Source organism: Salvelinus fontinalis, chromosome 26 (genome assembly GCF_029448725.1).
Source record: "Salvelinus fontinalis isolate EN_2023a chromosome 26, ASM2944872v1, whole genome shotgun sequence".
In the NCBI taxonomy this organism is placed as follows: Eukaryota; Metazoa; Chordata; class Actinopteri; order Salmoniformes; family Salmonidae; genus Salvelinus; species Salvelinus fontinalis.
Window position 1 is genome coordinate 31,609,775 of NC_074690.1, and position 16,035 is coordinate 31,625,809.

Genomic DNA, 16,035 nt, shown 5'->3' on the forward strand with positions numbered 1-16,035 from the left:
GAAAGAGTATATCAATCTAGTTCATTGAGTTCATTTGATAGACATAGTTAGATTACGCTATGACTGGACAGATCCATGTGGCAGCCAGGCATAGCATTAAGTCATCAAGTCCCGCTATCAGCCTATTTCTTTTAGGCTCTAATAGTGTATTAGGGCGTAGTAGTGTAGACTATTTGTTCAGTGGGAGTAAACTCTGACTGCCAGGCTCCGTTACCTGAAGCAGAGGCATGTGAAGTCGGGGCAGAAATTCTACATGGAGGCAACAACACGCGGCAGTTCACGGCTTAGGGAACACATCCATCACGCCTGGGCTGTCACACACAGTGGGCATGACTTGCCGGTCAGAGAGCAACACTACTGGGGAGGGTGTGTGGAGAGGCGTGTGTGTGTGTGACAATAATGGTGTCTATCTCTGCTGTGCATGTGGTAAGAACGCTGGGGCGTGAGGGTGAAAACTGTGTAATGGTGTGAGGTCGCTGAGGCCTCGGGCCTGCTACGCTCTTGGGTGATAACTGGAGTTTACAGGAGAGAGCCGGACACTGCACCCTGGGTATATGGCTTGTTTATGGGGGTCACTGGCAGGAATTTGGACTGGTAGTATAAACCGGAGGGGTGTGGTGTTCGGTCCATAACTGTGACAGCTCAACCTCAGACCCTTTTGACCCTCCACACCCACCATCCACCATAGATATGACTAACAGTCTGTTCCTGTGGCCCAGGCCTGTAGATTTAGGGTGGGTATCCATTCAAGTGTTCTGATGAGTAAGACATATATCCTCGTTCCTGTTGCAGGCTGTTCCAAAGAAAAGGTGCTGGGTATAAGTCAAGTCTGAATGTTTAGACTGGCAGGGATGAAAACACACCCCTGAGACAGAACAGTGCCAGGTCTCTCTCTCTCTATGCCAGTCCTATTCTTCTGACATGTTCTCAGTCATAATTTTTCCTCTATGGATTATACACTCTCTCCTTTTGTATTTTATTGATCGAGTCAGGTATGAATGAAGGGAAGAGAGACAGGGGGGAAATACAGTGTTGAAGAATGCCGGTTGGGCTGGGATTCGATCCTACGCATGCAGGGAGACCATGTATGTGCTGGAGTTAGCAGCCTTAACCATTTAACCATTATAGTCATTCTGAAGGACTGGGTTGTGAGGTTTAGTCATGGTTTTAATGTCAATAGCCAGAAGAGGTTGAATTTGGTTGGCTTTTATTCTATGGTGTAATGTTTTATACCTGGACTCGAATTAAGAATGTCAAGGAAAGGAGAGAACACTTTCTTTCTGATTAGATAATTTTGTGGTTTGTGGGACTTTGGCGATAGTTAATGGGCAGTTACTAGAGAATCAGTTTGTGGCGTCTTTTCAAAATGTCTCTCGTTGTTTATCTGTTTGGTCTCTGTTTTATGTGTGAGCTGCATTCCTCTGGCCGAGGAGATTGTCACTGTTGTGGGTCAAATCAAATTTCAAATCAAATGTTATTTGTCACATGCTTTGTGAAAAAACAGTGAAATGCTTACTTACGTGTCCTTTCCAACAATGCAGAGAGAAAGAAAATAGAAAAGTAATAACACATAATAATACAACTAATAATAGATACATAATGAGTAACAATAACATGGCTATATACAAGAGGTACCAGTAGGGAGTCAATATGCAGGCGTACGAGGTAATTGAGGTAGATATCTACATATAACCAGGCGGCAGGTCAGAGCGTTGGGCCAGCAACCGAAAGGTTGCGTGATCGAATCCCCGAGCTGGCAAGGTAAAAATCTGTCGTTCTGCCCCTGAACAAGACAGTTAACCCACTGTTCCTAGGCCGTCATTGTAAATAAGAATTTGTTCTTAACCGACTTGCCTAGTTAAATAAAGGTTAAATAAATAAAATAACTAGGAATAAAGTGACCTATAGTAAGCAGCAGCCTATGTGATGAGTCAAAAGACGTTTGTTCAAAAAGGGTCAGTTCAGATAATCTATTTAGTAGTCTTATACAGTAGCTTGGGGATAGAAGCTGTTCAGGGTACTGTTGGTTCCAGACTTGGTACATCGGTACCGCTTGCCGTGCGGTAGCAGAGAGAACAGTCTATGACTCGGGTGGCTGGAGTCTTTGACATTTTTTTTTGTCAGGGACAGGTTCCTGAAAGCAGTGGCATGCCCTGGCGTAGGGACATGGGGGTAGAGGGGTAGAAATGTGACGGCATGACAGGAATCTGAGACTGGCCCACATGCCAGTCGGCACGTCTCAGCCACCCCTCTCCTCCACCCTCCTCCTTTCCCCCCCTCTATCCAACTGATTGAGATCAAATGGTTGGCATGTAGATGCAGCTTGGAAGAAACAGCATTCACAATTGACAGTGACAGTGGTTTATTTTCAAAATAGGTAGTCCTAATTTGGTGTTTTAGGGTATTAAAAAATGAAACGTTTATTTGAGCCAATATGTTTAGGCAGACATTGCATTTGGAGGATGCATTTTATTAAAATGTTTTCAATAGGCTACTTGTCGGTACATACTTGAAGATGTCATAAAAAAAGAGCTCCGGTACTGCAGAAAATAGCGCCATACCACTGGATGTTTTTTTTGGGCGTCGGAGCTCTTTATTTCTTATGACATCATCAAAGCGCATCCTCCAAATGCAATGTCTGCCTATGTCTTAAACCTCTTGACACTAGGGGGGCGCCATTTCGACTTTGTAAAAATTTGTTCCCAAATTAAACTGCCTCGTACTCAATTCTTGCTCGTACAATATGCATATTATTATTACTATTGGATAGAAAACACTCTCTAGTTTCTAAAACCGTTTGAATTATTTCTCTGAGTGAAACAGAACTCATTCTGCAGCACATTTCCTGTCAGGGAGTGAGATTTCAGAAATCGAGGTCCCTGTTCTGAGGTCAGTTTATAAGTCCCCATGTAAGCCATCGGGCTAAATGCACTGCATACGCCTTCCTCTAGATGTCAGTAAGCGGGGAGAATTTGAATGGAGTGGATTGCGCAATCTGGGGCCCTATATAAGACCGTGGAACGGAAGTACCGTTCTTTTCAACGGGGCGCCTGGCGCATCAGGGACATCACAATGGCCTCCTGCAAAGCTTTCGTTTTAGCAGTTTTGGAGAAAGGACACCTTGCCCAAGATTCTGATGGAAGCTCGGCAAATAGTAAGCAGTCTTTATGTTGTTAATTCGTATTTATGTTGACAAATGTCAAATAATAATTCCGCCATGAATTTCGGTGCGGTCTCGCTTTAGCGCACGCTGTATGCTGAAGTAACGTCAATTTTAAAAATGTAACACAGCGATTGCATTAAGAACTAATTTGTCTTTCATTTGCTGTCCAACTTGTATTTTTTAGTCAAGTTTATGAATAGTTTTCGATTAGAATAGGTGCCTCTCCAAGATGGCGCCGGACAGATTGCTTGAAGTTTTGGCCACTAATCACATTGTATAACCACGATTTGTGCCTCTAAATATGCACATTTTCGAACAAACTCTATATGCATAGTGTAATATGATGTTATAGAACTGTCATCTGAAGAATTCTGAGAAGGTTAGTGAAAAAATTAATATATTTTGGTGGTTTATACGTTATCGCTATTTTTGGCTTGAATCAATGCTGTTGTGATGTTTGTTATTGTGGTAAGCTAATATAACGCTATATCGTGTTTTCGCTGTAAAACACTTAGAAAATCGAAATATTGGCTGGATTCACAAGATCTGTGTTTTTCATTTGCTGTACGCTGTGTATTTTTAAGAAATGTTTTATGATGAGTAATTAGGTAATACACGATGGTCTCTGTAGTTATTCTAGTCGCTTTGGTGAGAGTTGTGATGGTGGCTGCAATGGTAAACTATGATTTATACCTGAAATATGCACATTTTTCTTACAAAACATATGCTATACAATAAATATGTTATCAGACTGTCATCTGATGAAGTTGTTTCTTGGTTAGTGGCTATTTATATCTTTATTTGGTTGAATTTGTGATAGCTACTGATGGAGTAAAAAAATGGTGGAGTAAAAAAGTGGTTTCTTTTGCTAACTTGGTTAGCTAATAGATTTACATATTGTGTCTTCCCTGTAAAACATTTTAAAAATCAGAAATGATGGCTGGATTCACAAGATGTGTATCTTTCATTTGGTGTCTTGGACTTGTTTTCATTTGGTGTCTTGGACTTGGCTTTAGGCTAGGTTATGCTAGTCAGCTTTTTTGATGGGGGGGATCCCGGATCCGGGTTTGTGAGGCGTTAGAGGTTATATTGGCTCAAATAAACGTTTCCATTTTTAATACCCTCGAACACCATCAGTGTCATTCGTGAATGATAATTCTTCCAAGCTGCACCTACATGCCAACCATTTGATCTCAATCAGTTTCATGATGATATGCATTTTAATCTTCTTGAATGATGTAAGTAACCTACTGTATTTTCACATATTTTGCCTAGTGGCGCGCACATTTGAGATTTGGCGCATGAGAAAAAAATGTGTTCATTCATCCTAAAATGTACAAAATTAAATGACAATTTTGGTCTAACAGTAATGTTATACCATGCTTGTAACGGCTTTCGTTGGTGGTATGAAGAGTGGACCAAGGCGCAGCGTGGTAAGTGTTCATGATTCCTTTATTTCAAAAACACTCCAACAAAATAACAAACGTGAAAACGAAAGCGTACAGTTCTGTCAGGCAGAAAACACGAAACAGAACAAGATCCCACAACCTAATGGTGGGAAAAAGGGCTTCCTAAGTATGATCCCCAATCAGAGACGATAGACAGCTGCCTCTGATTGGGAACCACACTCGGCCAAAACAAAGAAACCGAAAATATAGAATTCCCACCCAAATCACACCATGACTTATCCAAATAGAGAAATTAAAAGGCTCTCTAAGGTCAGGGCGTGACAGTACCCCCCCCCCCCCCCCCCCCCCCCCCCCCCGAAAGGTGCGGACTACGGCCGCAAAACCTGACTCTATAGGGGAGGGTCCGGGTGGGCAGCTATCCTCGGTGGCGGCTCCGGTTTGGGACGTAGCCCTCGCTCCGCACGCTGATCCCTCCGCTCCGTGGAACCGGACCGTGGATCTTCGCCGGAGACTCCGGACCGTGAATCGTTGCCGGAGGAACCGGACCGTGGATCATCGCCGGAGGTTCTGGACTGCCGACCGCCGCTGGAGGCTCTGGCCTGCGGACCGCCGCTGGAGGCTCTGGCCTGCGGACCGCCGCTGGAGGCTCTGGACTGCGGACCTCCGCTGGAGGCTCTGGACTGCGGGCCGCCGCTGGAGGCTCTGGACTGCGGACCACCGCTGGAGACTGGACTGCGGACCTCCGCTGGAGACTCTGGACTGCGGACCGCCGCTGGAGGCTCTGGACTGGGGACCGTCATTGCAGGCTCCGGACTGGGGTCAGTCGCTGCAGGCTCCGTGCCATGGATCATCCCTGGAGGCTTCGTGCCATGGATCATCACTACTGGATCCGGGCCTTGGATCATCACTGGAGGCTTCGTGTCATGGATCATCACTCGAGGCTTCGGACCATGGATCATCACTGGAGGCTTCGTACGTGGAGCCGGAACAGGTCTCACCGGACTGAGGAGATGGACTGGAAGCTTGGTGCGTGGAGCAGGCACCGGATACACTGGGCCGTGGAGGCGCACTGGAGGTCTCGAGCGTAGAGCTGGCACAACCCGTCCTGGCTGGATGCTTACTTTCGCCCGGCAAATGCGGGGCGCTGGCACAGGACGCACTGGGCTGTGAAGGCGCACCGGAGACGTAGCCCCCGCTCCGCACGCTGATCCCTCCGCTTCCGTGGAACCGGACCGTGGATCTTCGCCGGAGACTCCGGACCGTGAATCGTTGCCGGAGGAACCGGACCGTGGATCATCGCCGGAGGTTCTGGACTGCCGACCGCCGCTGGAGGCTCTGGCCTGCGGACCGCCGCTGGAGGCTCTGGCCTGCGGACCGCCGCTGGAGGCTCTGGACTGCGGACCTCCGCTGGAGGCTCTGGACTGCGGACCGCCGCTGGAGGCTCTGGACTGCGGACCACCGCTGGAGACTGGACTGCGGACCTCCGCTGGAGACTCTGGACTGCGGACCGCCGCTGGAGGCTCTGGACTGGGGACCGTCATTGCAGGCTCCGGACTGGGGTCAGTCGCTGCAGGCTCCGTGCCATGGATCATCCCTGGAGGCTTCGTGCCATGGATCATCACTACTGGATCGGGGCCTTGGATCATCACTGGAGGCTTCGTGTCATGGATCATCACTCGAGGCTTCGGACCATGGATTATCACTGGAGGCTTCGTACGTGGAGCCGGAACAGGTCTCACCGGACTGAGGAGATGGACTGGAAGCCTGGTGCGTGGAGCAGGCACCGGATACACTGGGCCGTGGAGGCGCACTGGACGTCTCGAGCGTAGAGCTGGCACAACCCGTCCTGGCTGGATGCTTACTTTCGCCCGGCAAATGCGGGGCGCTGGCACAGGACGCACTGGGCTGTGAAGGCGCACCGGAGACACAGTGCGCAGAAACGGCGCAGGATATCCTGGGCCGAAGAGACGCACCGGAGACCAGGAGCACTGAGCCGGCACAATCCGTCCTGGCTGAATGCCCACTCTAGCACGGCAAATGCGGGGAGCTAGCACAGAGCGCACTGGGCTGTGAATGCGCACTGGAGACATAGTGCGCATCACCGCACAACACGGTGCCTGACCGGTCACTCGCTCCCCACGGTAAGCACAGGGAGTTGGCTCAGGTCTAAACCCTGACTCCGCCAATCTCCCCGTGTGCCCCTCCCCCCAACTTTTTTTGGAGCTGCCTCTCGGGCTTCCGTCGTTGCCATGACTCCTGGTCTCGTCGCCGTTCCTCCCTCGCTGCTTCCACCTGTTCCAATGGGAGGCGATCCCTTCCGGCCAGGATCTCCTCTCACGTCCAGGATCCTTTGCCGTCCAGGATGTCCTCCCATGCCCAGACCTCCTGGTCATGCTGCTTGGTCCATTTTTGGTGGGATCTTCTGTAACGGCTCTCGTTGGTGGTAAGATCCCACAACCTAATGGTGGGAAAAAGGGCTTCCTAAGTATGATCCCCAATCAGAGACAACGATAGACAGCTGCCTCTGATTGGGAACCACACTCGGCCAGAAACAAAGAAACAGAAAACATAGTATGCCCACCCAAATCACACCCTGACCTAACCAAATAGAGAAATAAAAAGGTCAGGGCGTGACAATGCTATTATATTCGGTTTGTTATGTAGAATAATAATGAATCATTAAATGATGTTGCGAGACATTGATTCGGCTTTGATCTAAACTTCATTAAACAAGCATCATTGCATTCTAAGAAGTTGCGAAGGGTCACTCCACTGCACTCCTGCAGCGCAACACCCCTGATCCAATCCCAAAGCGTGTGAACTAACATTTTCCTGCTCCTTCTCCTCAGCAGTTCCAGTCCCATTAATTGGGTCTATTGATAGTAACCTCTCTGCTCTCAGCCAAAGCTTTGCCTTGTGTCTGTTTTTAGGTCTGACAGTCTGCAGCCTACATTTTGTTTGTGTGTTCAGGTTATCTTTTTTTGTTCCCTATGCATCCTGTAGCATAGTGGGTGGAAGTGTTCTCTGATTAGCTTTGAGATCCATGATAAATAGAGGTCAGAACAGGGCATTTGCCAACAGGGTTAAGACATGAAAACTGTAAGATTTCTCAAAAATGATTGTCTTCAAGATTTCCACACATTCATTTTGCTTCTATAATCAAATCTTTGTGCACTTATCTACGTAGGCTACTTGTTGACGGAGTTTTTGACCAGCTCTTGGGAGTGTTCTTCTGTAATGGCTTTAGCGTGTTGACAAGTCTCCGACTCCTCGGCCAAGCGTTTGGCTTTGCTTTGCTTTGATATCTTTGTTAGCATACTGTAGCTCTGCTTCATGCAAAGAGAGAGGAGGGGAGACGGAGAACTTGAATGCCAATCACAAAAGCCTGCTGGGGTTTTGAATGCTCGATAGGAACCTTGACTAGTGTGGACCTGCCTTTATCCTTTTCAACTCTGTGTAACACACTTTAAGAACTACTTTAGAGTTACTATGAGTTACTACGATGTGCATACAGTATATTTAGGTTTGAAAGGAGACTGGTATCTAAAGCAATGTCATCTAATAAGGCAAGGACAAACATTCAATATCTACTCAAGGAAGGATACTGCAAGGATTCCGTGATATACGTTTGAAAGTTTATCTATTGTGGAAATATATAAACTTTTTTCCAATCAATGCACAACAACCGAGTATCAGAACCGCAATGAACATTCATTCACAACAACACCATTTTGTCCAATACAGTAATCAAAACTAGTGATGCACCGATATTACATGTTTGGCCGATACCGATATACGATATTTTCCTTGCCAAAAACCCCCAATACCAATAGCCAATATTAACATTTTTAGCAGCCTTTTAAGAATTCTAGTACAGTTAAATAGTTAACACACATGGACGCAGCAGTCTAAGGCACTGCATCTCAGTGCAAGAGGTGTCACTACAGTCCCTGGTTTGAATCCAGGCTGTATCACATCCGGACGTGATTGAGAGTCCCATAGGGCTGCGCACAAATGTCCCAGCGTCGTCCAGGTTTGGCTGGTGTAGGCCGTTATTGTAAATAGGAATTTGTTCTTAACTTGCCTAGTTAAATAAAGGTTACACACACACACCACACTGACCAAAAAGTTATTTTGTTGGCATTAACGTATGTCCCCACTACCAGTAAAACATAATCAAATCCTATTTCTTTCACTTACTTGCTGTGCTGTTTCATTGTTCAGTCGTTTCATTCTCAACCAGGATTTCTATGGAACGCCGTTTGGTTCTTTGCTATGGAACGCCGTTTGGGTCTTTGCGTGTCAAAAAATATACTATTTAACACTATTTGACATGTAAATAACACTATTTGACATGTCAATTAAGCTTGTTGACCAATCAGGACCTGAATATGACTGCATATCACATAATAATTTAACACGTTCATATTTTTTTTTACGTAGTTATTACACCATCACTCGTATTTCATATGTCATAACGATTCGTCGATACGTATGCTATGATGTTGGTAAAGTTGTCTCGCGCACCTACAGTGTTGGTCAAAAAGCTCATGGAATCAATGTTCTTCCCCAAAAACATAGCAAAACGACATAATCTTTTTCAGTAGCTATAGTTAGCTAGCTAGAATAACCCTAATATATAAGACAGTTCTTATTTGATTAATGGTGGTAGGACCCATCTATGTGAAGCTAGCCACAATAAGGATTAGCCACAACAGTGGACTTTGTGGTTAGCATTCAAAATAAAGGTATGGCATAATTATAGTATTTGTATTCATTTGCATCACTGTCAATGACATACTTTTATTTTGAAGGCAAACCGCAAATTCCACTATTGTGCCTAATCCTTATTGTGGCTAGTTTCACAACACATAACCCGGTCTGGTCGAGCCTCACTAGCCAGGTGAAACTAGCTGGCTGCTTATAACGTTAGTTTTGGGCAACAGGGTTAAGTAGCTGGCTAGCTATTTATTTTCATCAACTGAAGTTCAATTTCAATAGGCGAACAACAAGTGGCAACCTAGCTAATACTTACTCACAAGGATTCCTAAATCATTGCTAAGATGAATGAAAATGACTGTAGTTTCTACTGGTCATTGTTTTCAGGCTGATTGTATTGGTGCTAGCTAGGTACAAAGCTAAAGCTAGCTACCCCAGAAGTTGCGGTCGAACAAATTATGCTTTATTACCAATGCGGTATTGAAAACACATTGTTCGTGGCCTGTGTTTGCAAACTTTTGACACGCAAAGATTTGGCAGATTTGACAGTGCTACTGTATCTTTTTTTGACACGCAAAGACCCAAACGGCATTCCATAATATGTATGTTGTGAAGCTAATAGCAGTGACGCTATTACTGTGTAACTCCGGTAGGGCAACATCTGAAAAATAACGCACTTGGTAGTGTGTACCGGTGCTTGACCAGTCGGCAAAAGCCAACATCGCCCACGACAGAGAACGGTTGATTATCAAGGGCAATGAATTCCATTATCTTGGCGTTAATGGATTTCGCCTTTGAGTTGTCTTGCTGAAATGTTCTTATTCTTTCAAATGACTGCTCAACTTGTTGACTGCTCGATCCACACAGCAGACATTGTGGGCTAGGTTAGGAATGCTGTGTTGCACGTGTAGCGCAACATTTTACGTGGTGTCATTACGTCATGTACCTACGTTTATATAGGTATGTACGGTAGCTTTGACATTGGTTTTGCACATCGGCGTTAAACTAGACATTGGCCGATACCGATGTTCGCATTTTTAGCTAATATTAGCTGATTCCGATGTTCACCCATATATCATGCATCCCTAATCAAAACAAATAAGAAACTGGGTAGCCAATAAAAAAAGTGAGTGCACTCAATTATCAGTCCAGTTCCTACCACAATGTACCAGTCAAATGTCCCTCTATAGAGATGAGGCGAAGATGATGATTGTAGAAGTTGTAGATGATGAGCAAAGTAGTTTGTAGAAGATGGCAGGTGGCGCTGGTGCTGTGGAATCGAAAGTGGGGTACAAAGAAAGTCTGCACAGAACTTACAGAATAATCAATTATTCAGTCTCTTACTTTTATCAGCAACAAAGTCTCAGTAACTGTTCTGTAATAACTCTTTTTGTTTTTACATGTAGAGGTCTCAAAACCAGCTGAGTGCCATTACTGTTCAATCACTCTCCTACAAAGAAATGCACAGGTAGCGATAGCAAATGCAAAATATGAAAAACGTTCCCAAAAAAATGAACGGAGCTACATCATCAGTTTCATAGCATACATGCTTATGTCAATATCCTGACTGGTTTTAGATTGTAAATATTATTTACACTTTTGTTATTCACCAATACAGGAATATAATTTAGCTAGCATAAAGCTAACTCAGCTAACTCAGCTAACCAGGATCCTCCGTTCATAAGCATCAATGGAAAAGACATCCTAATTCCATTCTGGTTCAGCTTACTCTGACTATCTAAGCACTTGATTCTTATGTACTAGTAAATTTATACTTTACAACTTGGTTTCCAGTAAGTTATCAATGGTCAATATTTATTGGTTTCTTTCTGGTGTACAGTTCACAGTTTGTGGGCGCTCTCTCCAAAGAAAAGAGGAAGAAATTGTGAGATGAGAGCGACAGTAAAAGATATTGAGACTCTGAGGGTGGCCAACAAACTCCCAACCCATACAATTAATGTAAAGAGTTAGGGACTGTCTGAGGGTAAAAAAACTGTTAGGGACTGTCATAAATAACACGGGCTACATCTACAAAAGGCAGCCAGTTTTAAAGCAGGACCTTTTTTTGTACATTTTTAGATCGTTTTCATGCGGTATGTAAAGCTAATGTTTGCATACTCTTTTCCGTTTCTCACTCATGCTTTAGGATCTCTGCCAATAATAAAATCTTTTGGAAATAATTTCAGCTTAAAGCCTTAAAATTAAGTTGCCTATTTAGTGGACTTTGTGCGGTTCTGGACTGGTTCCGACCAACATTTTTGTGTACCGAGTGCTCTGTGAATGGCGCAACATCAATTATTGTACACTCCGTGACAGCTCTGGTTGTCCCGCTTCACATGCCATTCTCACCTATTATCTAACATGCAGTATTGGAAATATAACACCTCATTTGCATAGGGAGCGACACATCACATTTTCTGGCCTATCCAGACAAAGGATCAAACTTCCCTGGCTGTGAACCTCGCAGCTCCACTTACAATATGGCCTTTCAAATGAAATAAAATGTAATTTGTCACATGCACCGAATACAACAAGTGTAGACCTTACAGTGAAATGCTTACTTACGAGCCCCTAAACGATAGTGCAGTTTAAAAAAATAAGAGATAAGAACGGATAAGAATAAGAGATAAAAGTAACAAGTAATTAAAGAGGAGTAGTAAAAAATAACAAAATATACAGGGGGGTGCCGGTACAGAGTCAATGTGCGGGGGCTTACTTACAAGCCCTTAAAGTTCAAGAAGAGTTAAGAAAATATTTACCAAATAAACGTAAATAGAAAATAATAAAAAGTAACACAATAACGAAAAAATAATGAGGCTATATACAAGGGGTACCGGTACCGAGTCAATGTTAGGTACAGGTTAGTCAAAAATGTGTTGTCGTGCCCTCTTCACGACTGTCTTGGTGTGTTTGGACCATGATAGTTTGTTGGTGATGTGGACACCAAGGAACTTAACTCTCGACCCACTCCACTACAGCCCCATCGATGTTAATGGGGGCCTGTTCGCCCGGCTTTTCCTGTAGTCCACGATCAGCTCCTTTGTCATGCTCACATTGAGGGAGAGGTTGTTGTCCTGGCATCACACTGCCAGGTCTCTGACCTCCTCCCTATAAGCTGTCTCATCGTTGTCGGTGATCATGCCTACCACTGTTGTGTCAACAGCAAACTTAATAATGGTGTTGGAGTCGTGTTTGGCCACGCAGTCGTGAGTGAACAAGGAGTACAGGAGGGGACTAAGTACACACCCCTGAGTGGCCCCAGTGTTGAGCATCAGAGTGGCAGGCGTGTTGTTGCATACCCTAACCACCTGGAGGCGGTCCGTCAGGAAGTCCAGGATCCAGTTGCAGAGGGAGGTGTTTAGTCCCAGGGTCCTTAGATTGGTGATGAGCTTCATGGGCACTATGGTTTTGAATGCTGAGCTGTAGTCAATGAACAGCATTCTCACATAGGTGTTCCTTTTGTCCAGGTGGCAAAGGGCAGTGTGGAGTGCGATTGAGATTGCTTCATCTGTGGATCTGTTGGGGCGGTATGCGAATTGGAGTGGGTCTAGGGCATCCGGGAGAATGCTGTTGATTTGAGCCATGACCAGCCTTTCAAAGCACTTCATGGCTACCGACGTGAGTGCTACGGGGTGGTAATCATCTAGGCAGGTTACCTTCGCTTCCTTGGGCACAGGGACTATGGTGGTCTGCTTGAACATGTAGGTATTACAGACTCGGTCAGGGAGAGGTTAAAAATGTCAGTGAAGACACTTGCCAGTTGGTCCGCACATGCTTTGAGTACACGTCCTTGTAATCCATCTGGCCCCACGGCTTTGTGAATGTTGAGGTCTTGCTCACATTGGCTACCGAGAGCGTTATCACACAGTCGTCCAGAACAGCATTTAACTTGTCTGGTAGGTTCGCGTCACTGGGCAGCTCGCGTCTGGGTTTCCCTTTGTAGTCCGTAATAGTTTTCAAGCCCTGCCTCATCCGATGAGCATCAGAACCGGTGTAGTAGGATTCAATCTTAATCCTGTATTGAAGCTTTGCTTGTTTTTATGGTTCATCTAAGGGCATAGCGGGATATCTTATAAGTGTCCGGATTAGTTTATCTTCCTTGAAAGCGGTAGCTCTAGCCTTTAGCTCAATGCGGATGTTGCCTGTAATCCATGGCTTCTGGTTGGGATATGTACGGACGGTCACTGTGGGGACGACATGGTCGATGCCCTTGTTGATGAAGCCGGTGACTGATGTGGTGTACTCCTCAATGCCATCGGATGAATCCCGGAACATATTCCAGTTTGTGCTAGCAAAACAGTCCTGTAGTGTAGCATCCTCTTCATCTGACCACTTCCATACTGAGCGAGTCACTGATTCTTCCTGCTTTAGTTTTTGCTTGTAAGTAGGAATCATGAGGATAGAATTATTGTTAGATTTGCCAAATGGAGGGTGGGGGAGAGCTTTGTATGCATCTCTGTGTGTGGAGTTAAGGTGGTCTAGAGTTTTTTTGCCTCTGGTTGCACATGTGACATGCTGGTAGAAATGAGGTAAAACGGATTTAAGTTTGCCTGCATTAAAGTGTCTGGCCACTAGGAGCGCCGTTTCTGGATGAGCATTTTCTTGTTTGCTTATGGCCTTATAGAGTTGGTTGAGTGTGGTCTTAGTGCCAGGATCAGTCTGTGGTTGTAAATAGACGGCTACGAAAGATATAGATGAGAACTCTCTTGGTAGATAATGTAATCTACGGCTTATTTTAAGGTACTCAACTAAGGTTTGCAATACCTCGAGACTTCTTTAATATTCGACATTGCGCACCAGTTGTTATTGACAAATAGACACACACCCCTCCCCTCGTCTTACCAGACTCTGTTCTGCCGGTGCACGGAAAATCCCGCCAGCTCTATATTATCCGTGTTGTCGTTCAGCCACGACTCGGTGGAATATAATTTGCACTGTGTACTTCAGCTTGTGTCCTCAAATGTGACTACACCTTAGCAATGCCTAACACTTTTTCAGCAGAAAAGTTATATTTGAATCTTTCTGGCAGTGTAAGCATTACTAGGTAATGTTTATGGCCCTCTCATGATAAATAATTACATTGGGGTATGCCTATTTCGGCAGAGATCTGCATTTTGACATTACATTGAACAAATCACAGAAGTGAGGGTGGGGGTGGTCAGGTATGTTTGTTTACACTGCGATTGTCCCATGCCGTGTGGTCTGATGTCGTAAGTTCTAAGTCCAAACTGGGCAAAGGCAATGTCAACTACCACAAAGACAGCTTTGACGGTTGAAAAAAGCAGCTTTTAATTCTATTCAATGGAACTGAAGCAACCCGCTCTTGAGCCCTGATGATGATGATGATGATGGCGAGATAGGAACATTGAGTGTGGAAACATAGCCATGAGGGACTTAGAGATAGGGTAGTGTACACTGGGGGAAGGATAAGTCATCTTCATCATCAGGTGCTCTTGTGTAACCTGTGTTGTCTGATGGTAGAGATATCGTTTCGGAGCGCCGGGTATTTCAGAAGCACCTGCAGCAGTTTCATCCACTACACACAGGTCTTGTTGGGGCTTTGTAAAATCCGACTGTTGTATTTTACTGTACCATACTACACTGAACAGAAATATCAATGAGCTACAATAAAATAGCCCAGAAATGTTCCATACCCACAAAAAGCTTATTTCTCTCAAATGTTGTGCACACATTTGTATAGATCCCTGTTAGTGAGCATTTTGCCTTTGCCAAGATGATCCATCCACCTGACAGGCGTGGCATATAAAGAAGCAGATTAAACAGCATGATCATTACACAGGTGCTGGGGACAATAAAAGGCCACTCTAAAATGTGCAGTTTTGTCACACAACACAATGCCACAGATGTCTCATGTTTTGAGGGAGCGTGCAATTGGCATGCTGACTGCAGGAATGTCCACCAGAGCTGTTGCCAGAGGATTTAATGTTAATTTCTCTACCATATGCCGTAGGTAAAGAATTCGGGTAAAGAATGACTCCAACGTCATTTTAGAGAATTTGGCGGTATTTCCAACATCCTCACAACCATAGACCACGTGTAACCACGCGAGCCCAGGACCTCCACATCCGAATTCTTTACCTACGGGATTGTCTGAGACCAGCCACCCGGACAGCTGATGAAACTGTGGGTTTCCACAACCAAAGATTTTCTGCACAAAAAAACGGTCATAAACCGTCTCAGGGAAGACCATCTGCGTGCTCGTCATCCTCAACAGGGTCTTGACCTGACTGTAGTTTGGCGTCGTAACCTACTTCCGTGGGCAAATGCTCATCTTTGATGGCCATTGGCGCGCTAGACAAGTGTGCTCTTCACGGATGAATCACGTTTTCAACTGTACTGGGCAGATGGCAGACAGCGTGTATGGCATTGTGTGGGTGAGCAGTTTGCTGATGTCAATGTTGTGAACAGAGTGCCCCATGGTGGCGGTGGGGTTATGGTATAGGCAGGCATAAGCTACGGACAATGAACACAATTGCATTTTATCAATGGTAATTTGAATACACAGAGATACCGTGACGAGATCCTGAGGCCTGTTGTCGTGTCATTCATCCACAGCCGTCACCTCATGTTTCATTATGATAATGCACGGTCCCATGTCGCAAAGATCTGTACACAATTCCTGGAAGCTGAACATTTCCCAGTTCTTCCATGGCCTGCATACTCACCAGACATGTCACCCATTGAGCATGTTTGGGATGCTCTGGATTTATGTGTACGACAGCA

The 16,035-nt window shown here is 45.1% G+C and overlaps 1 protein-coding gene across 2 annotated transcripts in view; it reads left to right on the plus strand.

Annotated features, from left to right (window-relative positions):
* The window catches only part of LOC129824116 (laminin subunit alpha-3-like), a 122,055-nt gene that overhangs the window by 20,551 nt on the left and 85,469 nt on the right, over positions 1-16,035 (plus strand). The window lies entirely within an intron of this gene.